This window comes from Geotrypetes seraphini, chromosome 2 (assembly GCF_902459505.1).
Source record: "Geotrypetes seraphini chromosome 2, aGeoSer1.1, whole genome shotgun sequence".
NCBI classification, from domain to species: domain Eukaryota; kingdom Metazoa; phylum Chordata; class Amphibia; order Gymnophiona; family Dermophiidae; genus Geotrypetes; species Geotrypetes seraphini.
This window is the reverse complement of record NC_047085.1, coordinates 430,445,251-430,461,192: the sequence shown is the minus strand read 5'-3', so window position 1 is coordinate 430,461,192 and position 15,942 is coordinate 430,445,251. Positions and strand designations below refer to the sequence as shown.

General features: G+C 42.2%; 1 long non-coding RNA gene across 1 annotated transcript; it reads left to right on the top strand.

The window, feature by feature from the left end:
• The first annotated feature begins 1,419 nt into the window (after positions 1 to 1,419).
• Positions 1,420 to 14,849, top strand: LOC117355973. The gene is made up of 3 exons (XR_004538494.1): positions 1,420 to 1,595; positions 13,049 to 13,287; positions 14,525 to 14,849. It is a non-coding gene; the product is annotated as an uncharacterized LOC117355973 (long non-coding RNA).
• Positions 14,850 to 15,942: the final 1,093 nt, after the last annotated feature.

Here is a 15,942-nt window from a genome sequence, read left to right as displayed (position 1 = left end):
TCTGGAAACCACACCTTCAAAAAGATATAAATACAAGATGGAGTCAGTCGAGAAAACTACTAAAATAGTCAGTGGTCTTCTTCATATGGCGTATAAGGACAGACTTAAAGATCTAAATATGTATACTTTGGAGGAAAGGTGGGAGAGGGGAGATATGATAAGAGATATTTAAATTCAAAAAATATTAGAAAATGTTACCAGCCAGCGGTGGAATCACCAAGGAGAGCTTCATTAATTAAAAAAGTGTGGAGAAAAAGCCTCAAATATAACAATTTGGCAGGAATCAATAATGATTTTAAGCTGCTCTTCAACCTGTCATTGGCATAAAAAATTCCACACACTCTATAATGGTGAGCTTTTACCAGACAAAAACCCACCACTGTGCACAGGGTATTGGAAAAGAAAAAAGGAAAAGCTTTCACTTAGCTGCAAAACATGGAGTTCGTCTTTACCAACTGTTGTTCTAAACCCAAAATGGCAGCAAACACCTCCCGCTGCCGTTGGATATCTCCATCCATGTCCAGCTGACTTCCTCCTACAAGAGCCTTGTATGGTCGGTGACTGGCTGCCTCAGGGATTCTCACAATTGAAGCCGTTGTATGGAGAAGATGGACTCCATGTTTTGCAGCTAAGTGGAAGCTTTTCCTTTTTTCTTTTCCAATACCTTGTGAAAAGTGGTGGGCTTTTGCCCTGTGAGATATTACCATTAAAGAGTGTGTGGAGTTTTTTTTTTATGCCAATGATAGGTTGAAGGGCAGCTTAAAATTATTATTGATTGCTGCCAAATTGTTATATTTGAGGCTTTTTCTCCACACTTTTTTTGATTAATGAGTCTCTCCTTGGTGATTCCACCACTGGCTGGTAACATTTTCTAATATTTTTGGAGTTTGAGTTGTTACTATTTATTATTTTGAGAGATATTTAAATACTTATGTGGCATAAAGAAGCATGAGGTAAAACTCTTTCGTTTGAAATGAAACTCTAGAATGAGGAAGCATAGGATGAAGGATATAGGGCTCCTTTTACTAAGCCATGTTAGGGCTTTAACGCGCGGAATAGGCCTTAATGCCAGCATTGAGCTGGCGTAAGTTCTAGCCGCATAGTGCGGGTTTAGCGCGCGCTAAAATTCTGCATGCACTAAAAACGCTAACGCAGCTTAGTAAAAGGAGCCCATAGTTTCAGAAGTAACCTCAGAAGATACTTTTTATGGAAAGCGTGGTGACTGCTTGGAACGTCCTCCTGGTAGAGGTGGTGGAGACAAAATGTGTATCTGAGTTCATGAAAGTTTGGGGCAAGAACATGGAATCTCTAAGGGAGAGGAGGGGGACAGTACATAGATGGCATGGTTAGATAGACTAGATAGGCCATATGATCTTTATTTATATTCATTTTCTTTGTTTCTACAGACCTGTGCTGGGTCTGCTGCTTTTTATCATATTTATAAATAACCTGGAAACAGGAACGAGTGAGGTGATCACATTTTCTGACAGCAGAAAGTTATTCAAAGTTGTTAAATCACAAGAGGATTGTGAGAGATTGCAAGAGGACCTTATGAGACTGGAAAACTGGGTATCCATATGGAGATGAAATTTAATGTGAGTAAATCCTCTGTTCAATGTTTAGCGGCAGTAAGAAAGCAAATAGAACGTTAGGAATTATTAGCAAAGGCATGAAGAACAAAGCCGAGAATATTATGATGCTTTTGTTTTGCTCCTTGGTGAGACTCTACGTTGAAAACTGTGTGTTCTGATAATCACATCTCAAAAAAGATAAAGCAGTGCAGTGATGAAGGGGAATGGATGGGATGACTTCCCTGTGAGGAAAGGTAAAAGGGACTTTTTAGCTTGATGAAGAAACAGCTGAGGGGAGATGTGAGAGAAGTCTATAAATTACTGCATGGAGTGGAATGGATACACATGGATCACTTGTTTACTCTATCCAAAAATATAAGGACTCAGAAGCTTGCAATGAAGCTACTAAGTAGTACATTTAAAACAAATTGGAGACAATATTCCTTCATTCAATGTGTAATTAAGCTCTAGAATTTGTTGCCATAGAATGTACAGTAGCATCAGTTGTGTAGCCAGATGGCCTATTTAGGGTGGTCCTGAGGCCAAAATAGGTGGGCTCAAAATTTAATCTCTGCCCCTCTCTCCAGTGTCTCCAAAACTAAAATAAATATCCAAATTTCATCTAATCTAATCTAATCCTTAGGTTTGTATACCGCATCATCTCCACGTTCGTAGAGCTCGACGCGGTTTACAGTAGGAGAAATAGGAAGGAAGTACAACAGAGGGTTAGAGGTAGAAGTGTGAAGAAAATTTAGAGGACTTGGTTCCTAAGTTGGAGGGAGACTTACATTTTTTGAGAAAAGCCAGGTTTTCAGATGTTTGTGAAAAACTTGGAGAGAGCTCAAGTTCCGAAGAGGGGAGGTAAGGTTGTTCCAGAGCTCAGTGATTTTGAAGTGGAGGGAGGTCCCTAGCTTTCCTGTGTGGGAAATCTATGCTCCTTCCCAAACTAAAAGAAATACCTGAGCTGGTGGTGATCCTCAAGCCCCTCCAGTTGAAGACCCCTCTTCTCTCCGAATGAATTTACAGGTTGTGTGGCTGATGGTAGTGTCTTTGAGCCACTGCAGCTGCTAACATTCACGCATGTTCAGATTTGCACATGTGTGAAAACTGAGCATGTGCAGGGGGCTAGAGGGTGATGGCAGTGGTTCAGGGACATTGCGCCAGCCACCCATGGTGTATGTTTGTTTGGTGAGGAGGAAGTCTTTGGCTGGTGGGGCTTAGAGATCTTTGTCAGCAACACTAAAGGAATACAGATTTTGGGTGGGCCTGAGCCTAAGTGGGTGAGTCCTGGCCCATCTGGGCCCACGTGTGCCTAATGCCTATGTCATTAGTTAATGTAGCAGGATTTAAAAAGGTTTGCACAAGTCCCTTAAAGTTCCTTAAAGTCCATAACCATTACTAAGGTGGGCTTGGGAAAATCCACTGCTTATTCTTGGAATAAGCAGCATGAAATCTATTTTACTTTTTTGGGGATCCTGACAAATACTGGATTGGTCACTGTTGGGAAACAAGATAGTGGGCTTGATGGACCTCAGTCTGCCTAATATGCAGAGCCAGTTTTAGACCTGCTGGGGCAAAGGAGGGGGCCCAGATCACTTCTCCTCCTTGTACCCTCCCCCTCCCCTGATCTCCTCATCTGCCATTTCTACCACACATAAAACAACTTGAAATGACTTCTTCACACACACTGCTTGCCCTGGATTGGTAGCATGGAATGTTGCTAGTATTTGGGTTTTTGCCAGCTACTTGTGACCTGGATTGGCCACTGGGAAGTCAGGCTAGATGGGCCTTTGGTCTGACCTAGTAAGACTATTCTTATGTTCTTAAAACATAAACCTTTAGCAAATACAGAACAAGGGATCACAAATAGAAATGGGAACCCTAAGAAACTAAACTCAGCAAGTATTACAACACCGGAGAAATAAAAACAGATATGCACTTCTTTTTTGTACTGAACACACAGGAGTTCCAGGTCCAGGTCCACCAAAAATTAGCCACCTCCCTTGCTGTGGCTGGTAGGGATCCCCAAGCTCTGCCAGTTGAGAACTACCTCATCCAGGGTGTCCTTGAGCTGCCATCAGCTGCAGAGCTTGGAGAGTTCAAGAGGACAAGAAGAACAAGAGGTCAAGAGGAAGAGGTCTTCAGCTGGCAGGGCTTTGGGATAACATAAGAACATAAGCAATGCCTCAGCTGGGTCAGACCTGAGGTCCATCGTGCCCAGCAGACCGCTCACGCGGCGGCCCCAACAGGTCCAGGACCTGTGCAGTGATCCTCTATTTATACCCTTCTATCCCCCTTTCCAGCAGAAAATTGTCCAATCCTTTCTTAAACCCAATACCGTACTCTGCCCTATTACGTCCTCTGGAAGCGCATTTCAGGTGTCCACCACACGCTGGGTAAAGAAGAACTTCCTAGCATTTGTTTTGAATCTGTCCCCTTTCAGTTTTTCCGAATGCCCTCTTGTTCTTATATTTTTTGAAAATTTGAAGAATCTGTCCCTCTCTACTCTCTCTATGCCAGGGGTGTCCAATGTCGGTCCTCAAGGGCCGCAATCCCGTCGGGTTTTCAGGATTTCCCCAATGAATATGCATTGAAAGCAGTGCATGCACATAGATCTTATGCATATTCATTGGGGAAATCCTGAAAACCCGACTGGATTGCGGCCCTCGAGGACCGACATTGGACACCCCTGCTCTATGCCCTTCATGATCTTATAAGTCTCTATCATATCCCCTCTAAGTCTCCTACCAGCTTAGATATTTAAATTTTACATTTGGGCAGGGTGTAGGGGGGAAAGATGGGAAGAAAGACTTTGGGCTCAAGGCCACTGCCCACCCTTACCCCTCACCACACCCCTATCAGCTGATTGGTAAGCACAAATCCCAGGTAATATATTTAAAACAAAACATTTTTTTCTACCTTTGTTGTCTGCAACTGGGAGAGATTTTTTTTTAAGTTAATATTTCCTTGTAAATGCATTGTTAAATATAAATCTGTGAAATATGTTTTATCACACGCCTCAGCTTGCTGCTTTCCTGTGGAATAAGTCATCAAGCTGTTTGATACTTTCTTGCCATCATTAGATCTCAGTTAGTTCTCTATATATAGAAACATAATGCAGATAAAGGCCAAATGGCCCATCCAGGCTGCCCATCCGCAGCAACCATTATCTCTTTCTTTCTCCGAGAGATCCCTCCTGACTATCCCAGGCCCTTTTGAATCCAGACACAGTCTCTGTTTCCACCACCTCTTCTGGGAGACTGTTCCATGCATCTACCACCCTTTCCGTAAAAAAGTATTTCCTTAGATTACTCCGGAGCCTATCACCTGTTAACTTCACCCAATGCCCTCTCATTGCAGAGTTTCCTTTCAAATGAAAGAGACTCGATTCATGCGCATTTACATTACATAGGTATTTAAACGTCTCTATCATATCTCCCTTCTCCCGCCTTTCCTCCAAAGTATAGATGGAGATCTTTAAGTCTGTCCCCATACACCTTATCACGAAGACCACACACCATTTTAGTAGCCTTCCTCTGGATCGACTCCATTCTTTTTATATCTTTTTGAAGGTGCGGCCTCCAGAATTGTACACAATATTCTAAACTAGCTGATGCCCCGGCGTTGCACGGGTGTTTAATTATAGCAATAACACTGTAAATGGATTCAAATAAAGATACTTTATAGTGGTGAATTAGTGGTCAAAATTACAGAAGGCCTAGTAGCCAAACTCCTCACAAACTATCTAGATGACCATAACCTACTCCACCCCATGCAATCAGGATTCAGAACTAACTTCAGCACAGAGACACTCCTGGGCTCCCTTATGGACACAGCCAGACAACACCTCAGCACAGGAAAAAAAATGCTTCTCATACAACTGGACCTAACTGCAGCATTCGACCTAGTTGATCATAACATCCTTCTCCAAATCTTGGATGCAATAGGTATCTCAGATACAGTATATTCTTGGTTTGAAGGCTTCCTAAAATCCAGAACCTACAGAGTAAAATCAAACAAAGAAAAATCAGATCCTTGGTCAAACCCTTGCGGCGTACCACAGGGATCCCCACTATCCCCTACTCTCTTCAACCTATACACTGCCTCTCTCGGGGCATACCTGGATAACCTAGGCATTACCACCTATAGTTATGCGGATGACATCACCATCCTCATACCATATGATCAGCCAAAGACCACCATGACAAACATAATACACCAAACAATAGAAACAGTTACAACCTGGATGAAAGAACACAAACTAAAACTCAACCCAGATAAAACTAAATTCATCCTCCTCGAAAATGACAAAGTCCCAACTATAACCAATTTAGATCTTAACTCAATCAACTATCCAATCCAAACCACCATAAAACTACTAGGAGTGACAATAGACAGATGCTGCACCATGCAACTGCAAATAAATAAAACCATACAGAAATCCTTTGCAATAATGAGAAACCTGAGACAAGTCCGGAAATTCTTTGAAAGATCACAATTCCAGCTCATAGTGCAATCCCTAATCCTAGGATTGCTAGACTACTGCAACATCCTCTACCTCCCCTGCCCTGCCACGATGACCAAGCAACTACAAACAATCCAAAATACTGCTCTGAGACTCATCTACTCACTGAGGAAACATGATCATATCACAGAAGCCTACATCAACTCACACTGGCTACCAATCCAAGAAAGAATACTATTTAAATTCTACTGCATGATATTCAAAACCCTAAATGGATACAGCCCAGCCTACCTAAACAATCGCCTCATCCAAGCAACCTCAACCAGACATAGAAAAACGCACTCCCCTTTCACACCTCCCCCGATCAAGGAAGTAAAACGGTCAAAACAATACGACGGCCTCCTAGCCACTCAAGCTGCAAGAATGGATAACCAAATCTCCAACCTACTGTTAACCACCCCAGACTACAAGATTTTCAGAAAACAAATAAAAACTATACTCTTCAAGAAAGCCCTGAAACAGTCCTAACCACACCCACTCTTAAAACCTCTTACTCTTAACAACACATTTACCTATCAAATGCTATCTAAAACCCATAATTTCACCATATTCTTACCTCCTAAAGGCCTCCACTTCCCTTTGGTAACTCTTTATCCAATGTTTATTACCTAAAAAAATTCTATATCATCGCTTATTCTATTCCTTTAATTTGTATGTAATTCCTGTTTTTTAGTTGGAATGTAATCCGCCTTGAACCGCAAGGTAATGGCGGAATAGAAATCACTAATGTAATGTAATGTAATGTAATGAATGAAATTATTTTTTTACAGCTTTATAAAAAGTACAATATTCAAATTATAATGTGAAATATTTGACAAAATGAATACAATACAACTAACACAAAACTTGATTATAAACAACATTTTTAGTTTCACCTCCAGGAGCAAGAACATATAAATTCTTGGGTGAACCCACCCTTGAGCAAGCAACATAGAGTTGTCCATGGGAAAAACAGGGGGATCTTAAATCCACTCCACAGTATGTAATAGTCAAGTCTCACTGGAATTTGCAATCTCTTAAACTGAAAAGGAAGATGTGTTGCAAGTTTCGTTCAAATCGGGCAAGCCGTTTTTGTGTTGGCAGATTTTTACATTTTTTCCATTGAAATGAATGGGTGAAATCTGATTTTCTGTTTGTAGCTCCACCCACGTGTGCAGGTGGGCCGCGAGACCCCCAGAACATATCACCCCAGGTAGTGAGGGATCTGCATACCAAGTTTCGTTCAAATCGGGCAAGCCGTTTTTGCGTTGGCAGCTTTTTACATTTTTTCAATTGACATGAATGGGTGAAATCTGATTTTCTGTTTGTAGCTCCGCCCACGTGTGCAGGTGGGCCGCAAGACCCCCAGAACATATCACCCCAGGTAGTGAGGGATCTGCATACCAAGTTTTGTTCAAATCGGTCAAGCCGGTTTTGAATTACAGTGAGAATGGCAGGTTTTTACATTTTTTCCATTGACATGAATGGGTGAAATGTGAATTTCTGTTTGTAGCTCCGCCCACGTGTGCAGGTGGGCCGCGAGACCCCCAGAACATATCACCCCAGGTAGTGAGGGATCTGCATACCAAGTTTCGTTCAAATCGGGCAAGACGTTTTTGTGTTGGCAGCTTTTTACATTTTTGCCATTGACATGAATGGGTGAAATATGATTTTCAGTTTGTAGCTCCGCCCACGTGTGCAGGTGGGCAGCGAGACCCCCAGAACATATCACCCCAGGTAGTGAGGGATCTGCATACCAAGTTTCGTTCAAATCGGGCAAGCCGTTTTTGAATTACAGTGAGAATGGCAGCTTTTTACATTTTTTCCATTGACATGAATGGGTGAAATCCGATTTTATGTTTGTAACTCCGCCCACATGTGCAGGTGGGCCGCGAGACCCCCAGAACATATCACCCCAGGTAGTGAGGGATCTGCATACCAAGTTTCGTTCAAATCGGTCAAGCCGTTTTTGAATTACTGTGAGAATGGCAGCTTTTTACATTTTTTCCATTGACATGAATGGGTGAAATGTGAATTTCTGTTTGTAGCTCCGCCCACATGTGCAGGTGGGCCGCAAGACCCCCAGAACATATCACCCCAGGTAGTGAGGGATCAGCATACCAAGTTTCGTTCAAATCGGGCAAGCCGTTTTTGCGTTGGCAGCTTTTTACATTTTTTCCATTGACATGAATGGGTGAAATCTGATTTTCTGTTTGTAGCTCCGCCCACGTGTGCAGGTGGGCCGCGAGACCCCCAGAACATATCATCCCAGGTAGTGAGGGATCTGCATACCAAGTTTTGTTCAAATCGGTCAAGCCGTTTTTGCGTGATCGCGGCACATACACACACACATACATACATACACACATACATACCTCCGATTTTATATATATATAGATGAGATCTCACCAGAGTCTTATACAAAGGCATCATTACCTCCTTTTTCCTACTGGCCATACCTCTCCTTATGCAACCTAGCATCCTTCTAGTTTTCACAGTCACCTTTTCAACATTTTTGGCCACCTTAAGATCATCACATACATTCACACCCAAGTCCTGCTCTTCCATTGTGCACATAAGCTCTTCATTCCCTAATCTGTACCGTTCCCTCTGGTTTTTGCAGCCCAAATGTATGACCTTGCATTTCTTAACATTAAATTTTAGCTGCTAAATTTTCTTCAAGCTTTGCTAGGTCTTTCTTCATGTTATTCACACCATTCGGCGTGTCTACTCTATTGCAGATTGCACTAGTTCTGCATGTACTTCCTGTTTTTCTATTTTGATCACAATAACTATGCATTTCCTGCTACTGAGTCTTCTTTCACCTTCGTTCGTAGACTGATTCTACATTGAATGGTAGGATGATACAAATGTAGTGACTTGAATATGTAAGTTTGGACCCTTTTGGGAATTTCTGTGCAGGTCTTTTTTGGGATGTATTTCAAACTGCATAATAAAGGAGGCAATTCTATAAAGTGGCACCTCATATAAGGTGACACAAAGGGAAGTGCTTAGTACCAATTCTAGTATGTCTTAAAGGCAGGCCTAAACTCTTATAGAATACTAGTGCAAAGCCACTTTGGCATGCCAAAAATTAGTTGTGAAGGAAAGAAGAAAAAAAAAGTAGAGAAGACCAAACAAAAATACTACAAAGCAGCTTTATTAAATCTTGTTACTTCTTATTGATTCGACTTGACACAGATCTGTGTTTCGGCTAACTAGCCTGCATTAGGAATCTAAAATTAGGTGTGCCAACATCTCATGTCGTGACTGGTAAATGCTGGTGTGCCTAAGTGTACAAATTAACATACGTCCAGAATTTGGCTGCACGACTCATATTCCAGGAGAGCCACTATGCTCACGTTGCCCCTCTCCTAAAGTTACCTCATTGGCTTCCCATCCTTTTCCGAATACAATTCAAACTCCTCTTACTGACCTATACATGCACTCACATGACCTATACATGCCCTCACTATCTCTCTTCACTTATCTCCCCCTATGTTTCCCCCTGCGAGTTCTCTCAGCTGGTAAGTCCCTCCTATCTGCGCCCTTCTCTTCCTCTGCCAATTCCAGACTCAGTTCCTTCTACTTTGCTGCACCGCATGCTTGAAACAAGCTGCCCGAATCCCTGTGGCGGGCTGCGTCTTTGACAGTGTTCAAGGCCCACTTCAAGAGTGTTTTCAACTCTTAACTCCACTCAACTTGGGTTCTGCATCCTTAACCCTGTCATTTCTGTCTGTCCAAGTTATTGTAAGCTCTTCCAAGCAGAGACCATCTATTAAATGTCAAAATGTACAGCACTCCGTGCGCCTTTCAGTGCTATATAAGTGATAAATAGTAGCAGTAGCAGTAAAAGTTGTGCATGTTGTTGTGTGACAAGCCAACAACACACCTGTGCTTATGATAACAGTCCCCCTTGCAGCTAAATTCTACATATGGGCCCGGATTCTATAAATGGCGGCCCGATTGTAGGCGGCCAACTGCTGCCTAACCAGCCCAATTGGGATGCACATTTTCTAAAAAAAAAAAAACTCCCAAGGCAGGCCACCTGCTTTGGAGACACTTCCAGGAGCCTAGGGAGGCGTGCAAGCCCACTTAAGCTTGCCTAAGGCTAGGCGTGAATTGGCCTGGAAGTAGCCTTAGGAAAACCTAGGTGGCCGTACTTGTCTCCATTGTAAGCAGCCGCAGCCGCTGAGCTTATCGAGGCAAGGCCAAAGTCGCAGCCGCCCATTCCCCCATACATCGCTGGCAGGAGGGATGCCTAATCCCTCCTGCCAGAATTCCCCCACCCTCCCAAACAATTGCGGCAGGAGGGATGCACAGTCCCTCCTGCCAGGCACCCGTGAATCCACCCCAATGTTTCCTGGCAGAAGACATGCCCAATCTCTCCTGCTGGAACCCCCCCCCCCCCAATGATCATGGCAGGAGAGATGCCCACTCTCCTGCCAGAACCCCCCTCTGAATGATCACTGGCAGGAGGGACACCCCACCCCACCCCCGTTCATCACTAGCAGGAGTGATGCCCAATCCCTCCTGCTGGAACTCCCCATCCACCAAAAGTTCACCCCACCCCCCTACCCCCACGAAGACCCCCCTAGGACATCCCCACCAGGACCCCTGGGCCCCCTAATCTTAAATCAATGGCCAGCCGGATGACTTCTGCCTATATCTGGCTGGCAGGCCTACCTCTGCTGCAAGAGCCAGATTGGCCCAGGCGCTTAAGGCCCCTCTTGTAGGATGCACTGGGAGTGGCCTAAGGTTCTGATTGGCCAGATCCCCTAGGTCCCCTCATGGGAGGGGCTTAGGGTATCTATACATTTGGAAACTTGGTCCACTCCCAGTGCATTCCAGAATGCACTGAGAGATGGGCCTAAGATTCCAGTTGACCCAGGTGCCTAAGGCCCCTCCTACAGGAGGGACCTTAAGTGCCTGGGCCAATCAGACCTTTAGGCCACTCCCCGGTGCATCACATGATGCACTGGAAAGGGGCAGGCCCAGCCTTGCATGCAGGCAGGATTCGTCTGGCCAACCATTGATTTAAGGTTCCTTGCGAGGGTCCTATCTGGGAGCTCGGGTGTTTTTTTTCTGGCTTTTGCCTTTGCTGTACATGATTGTTTTTGTGTTTTCACCTTTGCCTTGTATTGTGCCCTTTGTGGCCCTTTCCACTTATAATAAACAAACATCTGAAAACCTGGTTATTCTCAAAAATGTAACTCTTCCTCCCTCTCTGTTTACTCTAGTCCTCTAAATTTCCTCTTCATCTTTCCCTCCACCGGAGTTCCTTTCCACCCTAATTCTTGTTAACCGTGTTGAGCTCTGCGAATGTTGAGATGATGCGGTATACAAACCTAAGGTTTAGTTTAGTTTAGTTTAGTTTAGTTTAGTTTAAAAAAAAAAAAGAAAAGGTGAAAGTGAATTAAATTTTTATGACAAAATCTAGGGAACACTCAAAGCACAGGGAAATACTTTTAAAACTAATAGGAGGAAATATATTTTCACTCAGAGAATAATTAAGCTCAGGAACACATTGACAGAAGATATGGTAATACAGGTTAAAGGTTTTAAAAAAGGAGGAAAAGTCCATAGTCTGCTATTGAGACAGACCTGGGGGTAGCCACTGCTTGCCTTGGGATTGGTAGTATGGAATGTTGTTGCTATTTGGGGTTTTTGCCAGGTTCTTGTGACCTGGATTGGCCACTGTGGAAACAGAATACTGGGCTAGATTAATGAACCATTGGTCTGACCCAGTATGATTATTTTTATGTTCTATATTTGATAATAAAAAATCTCCAATCTAATAATAAAAAAAAATCTATGCAGTTTATAAATTCAATTAAAAGAATAAGTGAGGGAGGAGCATAAAATTGAGTAGCTGATTCAAAAAACACAGAACTACGTATAATTATGGTGCAGCCACATAAAGGAAATAAGGGATAGGAAACTTTAGAATTTATTATGAGAAAAAAGTGAGAGGGAAGACCACAAGAGGAGGGTAGTTAAATACAATACTGTTCTTGTTCTTCAAGAGACACCAATGCAATCAGCGGTAGAGATACAGATAAACTGGTTTCAGGAGGTAGGAGTGGACTAGTCCTGTACTGCATATGGGAAAGCCTGAGAAAAGAAGTAGGTTTTGACAAGGACTTATATTTTTCAAATGATGGTTCAAGTTGGAGATATAGCAAATTATATTTCTATACTATTGCCTCCTGCGGTCTCTGATCTCTGTATTTCCTCTGAATATCTACTTATTGTATTTCGCTGAATGTCCAGCACTCTTGATTGTAAACCACCTAGAAGTCGCAAGATTGTGCCGGTATAGAAGAATAAAGTTATTATTATTATTATATAGGGGAGGTTGTTCCAGACTATAGGAACAACTACCCTGAAATATTAGAGATCCTGTTGGTATCAAGGTAAACATGGAAAAAAGAGGAAATGAAAAGGAGGTGCTGTTAAGATGTTTATGTTTATTATAACATTTTTTGTATTACCAGTTTTGATAATTAGGCGATTTACATTTAAGATAAAAAATGAGAAATAGAAATAGAGCTCCATTTCATAAAAATAGAAAATACCCAATTGTTATACCCCTGGCCTGCCCTACCCTGGTTGTGACAAGGTTCCAAGATATGCTTTATATGATTCAGTAATGTCATAGAATTTTATTGCTGTATCTACTTCTTGCCAGGATATGTGAGCTAAGCACCATAGGCAATGTCGTCTTACATATGCCACAGCCACTCCTGCTTGCCTATAAAAACTCTTGTCAGTGGTCTCTCCTAAGACCACCTCCTTTTCTTTTCTCAGCTAAACTTGAATACTTTGTATCACTTTTCACTTTCAGGTCATTTTCTATACATTTGCCATGTCAAGGTCATAAAAATAGAAAATACCTTTCCTCTTCTACCTGGTGCTAAGCTCTGTTCTTATTGGGCTTTCTTTTGTGCCCCCTCCCTTCATCTTTGTTCAGGGTCACACTTCTGCCTCTGCCTGCATCATCCACATGGCTGAATCCCCTGTGATTACAGGACTGCCTATTCACTGTGCATAACATCTGACCTCATGCAAGGATAATTCTGTATTTATTCCCTGGCATCTGGAATTCCTCATTGCTCTGCTTCCTTCATCCCTGCTCTCTAAACCTTTGCCTATTTTTCTACCAAGAAACCCGTGCTCAGAGACTGCCAGCCTCTGTGAACTCTACTAATTGTGAGTACAATTGCTATATTCTTTCAATAAAGCATAATTCAGAAGATTACAAGGGCATTCTGCGTGTGTGTTATCATGTTAATGGTTTAACTTCCTGTTAAGTACAACTTTATTTCTGGGACATAGCTGTCCGAGATCAGTAAAACCAATCTTTCCAAGATGGATCATACAGTAAATCTGTGATAACTGACAGAGGATAAAAAGGTCAGAGTTAGTATCTTTGAATTCTATTCTAAACTGAAAAGAAAGTCAGTGCAAAGTTAAGAATAGAGTAGTGAACATTGGAGCTACCACTACTGCCAGTGCTAAAAAAACATGCTACGCTATTGTAAAATGAGGGGGTTGGGGGGGGGGAAGAGAGGAGGCACATGATCATATTTTTTCCATCTGCAAATGAGTTTGATAGTGCCATTTTGTAGATTTGAGTATTTGGAAGGCCAATGTCTAAAGAGTTACAGTAATCTATTTTAGGAAACATGAGGGTGTAGAAGAGAATATGTAGGGATATGGGTCACAAAGTTGATTTAATGTGCATTAACATAAAAATACATACATACAAAAATTAATTACATATGTTTACATATGTTGAAAAGTTCTGTACATTTTAACCAATTTTTATTAGCAAAAAAAAAGTATTAAATGAACAAAAAAAAAATCTGAAAATCAGGAAAAAAGTGAGAACAAGAGCCAAAAAGGAACCAGAATTTTTTTGTCCTGATCCCTCTTAAATACTGTCACTAAAATTGGTTTTTTTATTCAGAAATTGTGGACCATTACAGGAGTATTTCACAGTAAATATAACCTTCACTGTACAGACTCTTTATCATTAGTGATGTGCAAATCTGCAATAAAAGACTTTAACTTCTGGTATGAAGTAAGCAAAAATGTGATTAATATTAATTAGTGTCCAAATATGCTGCAGAATTATATTGTGTCATTTCCATCTGATAGCCATGTAGTGACTTAGATACTGTACGTAACATAAGAGTTATCAGGATAAAGATGTATCGAGGTCAGCTTAGGTGACACTAATTGGCACCTTAGTGATTAGTCTTGATGGGGAGGGCATAGAACTTGACTACTGTCTGTTACTTCCAGCAATTATATTGTACCCCTGGGGTAGCGCTGAAACAGTAGTGAGATGAAGTGGAATAATTTTAGACCACTTTTGCTTGTACTGTTTGTCTCTTTTAATTTTGGAAATGACATCAAAACCCAAGTGTCCAAATTTTCGCAGTTTATCCATCTATCTCATCAACACTGGTGGAAGACAACATTGATGTGGCTGTGGTGACTTCATCATGACTCAGTAATCATCAGGACTGGGAAGAGACTATACAAGGATACACTCCAGTCAGAAAGGACAAGATAAAACAAGAGGAGAGCTAGCTTTATAGCAACAAAAAAGAAGTCATTGAGAGATTGCATACACGTGTAAGTGGTGCTTTCAGAAAACTGCTATTTGCACATGGAGATCCATGTCATTCAGAGACTTCAGGAAAGTATGAAGGAGGAATGGTTCGGGTGTGTCTTGGGCAGGGCAAGAAAAGGTTCAAAGAAGAGCAACCAAGATGATAAAGGGGATGATACTGCTTTCATATGAGAAAAGGCTAAAGAAGTTAGGGCTCTTCAGCTTGGAAACAAATGGCTGAGAGGGGGTATGATTGAGGTCTACAAATTCCTGAGTGGCATAGAATAGGTAAAAGTGAATTGATTTTTTACTCTATCAAAAATTACAAAGATTAGGGAACACTCAATGAACTTACAGGGAAATACCTTTAAAACAAATAAGAGAACATATTTTTTCACTCAATGAATAGTTAAGCTCTGGAACCCGTTGTCAGAGAATGTTGTAACAGTGGTTAATGTAGATGAGTTTAGAAAAGGTTTGGATTTGTTCCTGGAGGAAAGGTCCATACTCTGCAATCGAAACAGACATGGGGGTATACTACTTACCCTGGGATCAACTATTTGGATTTCTGCCAGGTACTTGTGACCTGGATTGACCTTTCTGGAAACAGGATACTGGGCTAGATTAAGGTTACCAGATTTTGCATCTGGTACATGAGGACACGTAGCCCCGCCCCATTCTACCCTCAGGCCCGTTGTGTTCTGCCCCTAGGTCCACCCCATTCCACCCTCAGGCCCACCCTATTCCAGCCCTAGGTCTGTCCAATTCCACCCTCAGGCTCACCCTGTTCCACCCTGGCCCACACTTGTGCCCACCCTGCTTAATCTCATCCGCCCAGTTCCATCCCCAGCCACACTCTATTCTGCCTCCCAACCCCAGACCCACGCAAATCTTATCTCTTTGGGCCAGGTCTGGAATGCATCTGCGCATACACAGATGCGATGTGATGATGTTGCACACATGTGCGCATGTGTGTGATGCCAGCGCATTGCATCTGTGCATGTGCAGATGCATGCCAGATTCGGCCCCGATCATACCAGCTTTTCAAAACCCGTACAAAGTACCGGGTTTTGAAAAACCGTCCATGAGACAAACTTGGGTTTTTTAGTTATATAGAATTTTTTGGACCCCCAGTTCGTTTACAAAAGTTGGATAGTTCAAAGTCTAATAGATGCTGGCACTTTCATCTTGAGATAGGGACACTGGATCACTTGTTGTTTTACTGTCCCTTGATACTCAATTTC